Raw genomic sequence first — 6,311 nt, 5'->3', positions numbered from 1 at the left:
TAAATAAGAGCCACATCCACCCTCACCTCGCCAATTTTGCTCGCCACTGAAGCCTGCGATGTGCTTATCGCCTAAAGGATGGTGGAGAAATTGCCCCTGGGGCTCCAGACGCAACCGGCGCCCCTCCACCTGGGTCCCAATCTGAAGTAGTGATTTGGTCCATTTTGGTTTGGGTCGTGGGAACAGGGGTTTGTGTGGTGCGGGTTCTTCCCATTGTCCCGGGGCAGAGGGCTGGAAGGGGGGAAAAGGAGGGCTCCCTGTCACCCAGACCGTCAGGACTCAGATCCGGGCACCCATGTCCACCTACCCAAACCCGGACGGAGACAGGTGGGTGGGAGAGCCACGGGGCTGGGCAGGGCAGACCCCAGGGGCGCAGCCAGGGCAGTCCGGACATCCGAAATCACAGCAGTCCATCAGCCCCACTATCGACTGAAGGATGACAGGAGAAGGAGGGGTGGGTGGCGTTGCTAGGCTACTCCCCCGCCCTGCCACCCGACACGGTGGCCGGTCCCCCTTCCATACCTCACCCACCGAAGTACGTTCTGAAGGAGCGGGGAGGGTACACGCCCAACCCAGGCCCCAGGCAGCTCTGCAACGGCGGGCGGTCCACTCCACCCGCTCCGGGTCACAACACTGGTCGAAGTCCCGTCCGGCGCAGCCCAGATAATTGCGCCTAGGAGAACACCTCTTGAGGCACCAGACGACACTGGGGCCGGGCCCTCGGTCAGCCGCCGCACAGTGAAGCCAGCCTAGGGTTCCCGAAGGGGGAGAGCACCAAGGGCAGTAGAGGAGGGGGGGGAGGGGCGGGCCCAAGGTCACAGCCACACCTCCCACCACCCGGTATAGTGGCTGATCCCCAGCCCCAATCCCCGCACACCGGCACCGGAGGAGTTAAGCAGCCCCTCCACAGGAACACCGCCCGCAGGTTGTCATTTGCCCTAGGCACCCCCAGCCGTGCACCCACCTGTCCACCGCATCATCGAACCACGCCGCGGGTTGAGCACCAGGAGACCAACAGGCACTCTCGGCCCATCCAGGCCAGCCCCACCAAGGAGCACAGCAGCCGGTAATGGGGCGGGCCGTCGCCCACAGGGTGGGCACCTCCACAGTCCAATAATCCCACATCTGGGGCTATACACGAGGGGGCGCCAGTGAGGGCTTGTTCCCCCCGGGGCACTGTGAGCAGTCTCGGCCTCACCAGGCCAAAAGGAGTGTCCAAGACCACAATGAACCCCCAGGTGGGGGTCGCAGGCAGAAAGAGCAAAGACAGTCAGGATCTGCCACCCGACCGTGCGGTCAAGTGCCCCCCTGGCGCCGAGCCGAGAGCCAAGAATGCAAGGCCCGGCCAAGCAGAGGAAGGGGCCACAATGCCTGAAGTGCACCCTGAGGCAGTTGGGAAGGCAGAGGCCCCGGTAGGGTGAGCCCGCGGTTTCCCCGATGTCCGTGAGGCAGGAGCAGCAGAAGGGCAGCCAGTCCTCGGGGATTTCCTGAAGGCCCCAGGCAGCCGCCACCATCCGGGGGAGAGGAGCGTCCGCAGTCTCAGTGGAGGAGACCACCCACGGAGCCGATAAGGCACGAGCAGCGGCCCCCCGGGCAGCAACAGATCTAGCAGAGGCCACACCGACCCGCGTGGTCCGGGCCTATGAAACTCACGTGGCGGCCACCAGCAGAGAGACCCCAGGCGTCTGGGGGCCGCCACCCGATCCGATGGCTGATGTGTTTCTCCGCGCCTGGCCAGGACCTGGCAGACAGCAGGCCCAGCCAGGCTGAAGAGGCGGCTCTCCACACCAGAGACGCCCGGAGCAGACAGGCAAAACCGCAGAAGCCCCATAGGATGCGGCACCCGCCGTTCCAAGTCGTCCCTCAGGGTCCAGGGGCCAGGGGAGGCAGGAGGCCGATCACACCCCGGGGGCTCAGAGAGGGCCCCAGGCAGTCGCCATTTTTGGGAGGAGGAGCACCCGCTGCACAGGAGAGAAGAATGGTCTCCGGAGCCGGCAGAATATCAACAGTGGCTCCCCGGGAAGCGCCGGACTCAGCTTGGGCCCCAGCAGCAGACTGGAGGGTAAGTAGTATGCTGATGGTGATGGATTATAGCGCGGATGACGGAGGGGTCCAGAGCACTCTTGGAGTGCGACCGCCATCTTGACGCGTTAGGCCACGCCCCTAATGGTCTAAATATTAAAGTGGAACTTGGAAAATTATTGTGAGCAGTTTGCATGCCCTGCAGTGAAGAGACAAGTGTGTCGACATTCATTTTGTAAGGAGGGCGTGTGCATGCTTACAAGTTATTGAAAATATGGATTGGTGAAAGTGGGTTTATGCTGCCAAAGAAGAAAATTGAAGATGTTGGCAGAAGACGAGTTGAAGTACAGAACAGGTACAATCAAATGCATAGTGAGCAAGGCTCCTAGCAACTAAAAGTTGATGTGGGTGATATGGTGAGATTGAAGTGTTCCAGGATTTTTCCAAAGAGGGAGTCCAAATTCTCTGCCCTGAAAAAGGTTGTGAAGGTCAATAAAAATGCTGTTAAATTGAATGATGGCAATTGGTGGAACAAAGGAAAGGTTTTGGTGTCAAGGATGTGTTTGAGTGACCGAATTAAGAACCAGGTTCAGGTGGAAGATCATAGTCAGACCAATGTCATGGGTCCTTCACTACCATCCAGGTCTACCAGGTTACCTTCTAATTTCTAGGATTATGTTTTACAATACTGATTGTTTTGTTACTTATGTATTATTCTTTCAGTTTTATTTGTACCAGTTGCTCCCTCTTATTTGGTCATTACATGTTTTTCGAACTTCCTGTATTTTTAATTTTATTGATGCAAAGGGAAATGATGTGTTGGGTTCTTCTGTACATCCTCTGGGCGTCTGGAGCTTCCACCCGCTGGGAGAATGCATAGAAGGTTACAGGGGGAGAAATTCTAGATTGAGAGGAGTAGCAGTTGGTCCTTCTAGGAAGGAGTGCATTGATGTCTGTGTCCTGCTGACTTTAATAAAGAAATCTCAACTTACTTGGAGTCTGCGCATCTTTAAATACATCTGTCAATCAGCCACCAAAAACATGTTCCCCATCACACAGGATCTCTGCAATGCCCACACCGACCCCTTCCACAACAAGATAGCAACTATCTACATACATTTCAATCCCCAACCCACCAACCCCCTCAACATCCCATCAACTACTGACGCCGACAACCGAATCACCGCATGGGAATGACTCAGTACACCGATTACAACTACCCTAATGTACTCCATTAACTCAGGAGCACCCACTGACCCATTCCTCCACTGACCTTTCAAACTTGGAAGTGACGAGATTAGCCACCAGCTCACCACCATACTCAACGCCTCCATCACCACAGCCAACTTTTCTGATTCCTGGACACAAGCAGAGGTCAGACTCCTTCTCAAGAAACCCTGTGCAGACTCCAGCGAACTCCAGAACTACTGTTCCATCTCACTGCTCCCATTCCCCTTAAAAGTGCTGGAGAAGGCCATCAACCTCTAACTCACTTAACACCTGGAGAGAAACAACCTGCTGGACAAATCCAAATCAGGATTCAGAGTCAATCACACGACTGAGACGGCTCTGATCACTGCAACTGAAAAGATCTGCACCCTACTTGATGGAGGAGAATCAGCCACCCTGATTGTGCTCGACCTCTCCACAACCTTCAACACCATCTCCTAACACAGTCTCATACATCTACTGCACCATATTGGATTCACAGACAGCACTCTCAGAAGGATGGCATCCATTTTCATTGGGCGTATTCAGAGAATCCGTCTCCCTCCACATCTCAACCCAAGCGTACCATCTGCTGTGTCCCGCAAGGCTCATTCCTCAGTCCAACCCCCTTAAACATCTACATAACACCTCCCATGGACATCATCAGAAACCACAACATTAACATCGTCTCATAGACCGATGATACCTAGCCCGTCCACTCGCTCTCAGCATGCCTCACCACAATGAAGACCAACTTCCACACCTGTATGAAGAATGTCCCAGCTTGAATGAAGAACTGACTGAAGCTCAACATGGACAGAACAAAAGTACTTATCTTCTAGCATACATACCGCCCTATAGAACAACTACTGATGGCCATTGGAGCTTCAGCCCACCCCCATGCAGTAAGACCACGCTACCTAGGTCCTAGGTCCTAGGATGCTTGATTCCGGTCCAGGGAAGACATGGCTTGGCAGTTCGAGTTGGACTGTTCCCATGAGGCACAGGGTCAAGGCTGATTTGCATATGACCATGTCTGAACTGGGGTGGTGTGGTGAGCAAATAAACGATGGATTTAGGCACAGATCTCTGTACTTGGGTGAATGTATAACATTGTTCTGCATTCTGTCCATCAACTGTTGTTTTTGCACGCTACCTCAGCATCATCCTTGAAAGTGTAGTCTCTTGAAACATCAGGTCAAAGCTGTCTCCACAACCCGCATCCACACTCTCTGAATGTTTCGTAAAGACTTCAAGTGGCTCCCCATCAACACCAGGGAAACAGTGATGCAGGCCCTCTTCACCAGCCAACTGGAATGCAACAACTCACTCTATGCAGGCACAACCACTGAACTCATGAAAAGATTCCAGATGATCCAGAAAGCAGGAACCAAACTGATCTTCAACCTGTTCAAGAGGACCCACATCAACCAGCACCTGAAAGACCACCACTGGCACCCTCCCAGAAAAGATGACATTTTAAGATTCTGTCCCATGCCTACAAAGACCTACATGACCAAAGACCTGTCTACATGAACCACTGCCTGAATCTCTACCTACCTCCCAGGAACCTCCACTCGGCTCACCTGGTCCTTGCACACATGCCATGAATCCGGCGTTGCCCCACTGGAGGAGGCTCCTACTCCCACCTTGCCGGCATGACGTGTAACACCCTTCCTTCCCCTCCACCTCCGTACTACACTCTTGTTGAATCACTTCAGGAAAGGACTCAAGAACTGGCTTTTTTTACTGATTTGCAAATCACAGCCCCTGGATACCCTCTTGGGTGATTAGCCATGCTATATAATCACCGCTTGATTGAGTGATTGATATTTCAAAATTGAAATAGGATTTCTTTACTGTTTTTTTTCGCCTTTTAACTGCTTTGGTACTTCTAGGGAGAGGTGTGGCCCCGCGGCAAGGGCGACTGATGCTGGAATCTGGGGACCACGGTTCGATCCCCGGCTCCGGCGGCAGGTTAGCCCAGCACCATGTGACTCTGGGCAATAGCTCGCTTAATCTTCCCTACGGCCCCCAGCGCCTAGAGACCCTTACGGGTGATTGTGCGCTTTACAAATGTGGACTTTACTTTACTTTACTAAATGCTTTACATATTTTCTTAAGTTAGGCCTGTATTCTCTGTGCCATTTCTAAAAGGGGTTGAGCTCAAGTTTAGATTAGTGAAACCTTTAACTGGATACAATGATTTGTGGTTTTGTAAAGCGCTCATATGCCCTTGGGCGTCTTGGCGCTGTAGAAAAGACATGGTGTCCTGAGGCTTGGTGAGAGTTGGTTTATCGGGACTTCAACAGCCATGTTTTAACCGAGACAATAACCTTATGACTTTTGGTGTACTAACCTCCAAACCAAATATATTTTTACTTTCTCGCAAGCTTTTCACTCTCTGGTGCCGTATAAGAGGCCCCATAACACCAGCTGCAAACTGTCTTCTTTCTACTGAGATATCATTTGTCATTGTGAGTTCAAATGTAGGGTACCTCTAGTACTCGCCTGTAGCTTCACACACATCCTATCCTCAAGATATACTTCTTTGGAACCAATATATTCCCTATGTGTGTATTTTGCACTAACTATAAATTCTGCTTCGCTGAGCTGGTCGCCATTATGAATAATCATAAAAGCCTGGTACCTTTACTTTCTCTACATTTCTTGTCTTTATCCGGCTACTCTGGCCAAAAAAATGTAAACACCTCTTTATAGGTGTCTGACATGGCAGATGTTTCTAACCAATTTGAAAATGATTCAAGCATTTAATATGTGTGTCAGCCACAGGAGAGTCTGGTCGCACCCTATTATGGAGAGACCGGTTAATGCTAGATAACAAAAGTCCTGCTGACTAACTCCCTTAACTCTAATCTATAACTCTTTGCACCTGCCCTTATTATGTACTCTCTACTATTACCCCTTATATCCAGAGGTTAATTTGTAAAATAAAAAGTGCCTGAGCTCTAATCAAGAGGCAGGGCTAACATGAGAAATGTACTGATGCAAACTGCCTCCTGACTACAGCCCTAGCACTGATTTTCATTAAAATGACATGCCTTATAAGTGAGTGTGTC

The sequence above is a fragment of the Lissotriton helveticus genome, chromosome 3_2 (genome assembly GCF_964261635.1).
Source record: "Lissotriton helveticus chromosome 3_2, aLisHel1.1, whole genome shotgun sequence".
Taxonomy (NCBI): Eukaryota; Metazoa; Chordata; class Amphibia; order Caudata; family Salamandridae; genus Lissotriton; species Lissotriton helveticus.
Note: the sequence above shows the minus strand (reverse complement) of the source record.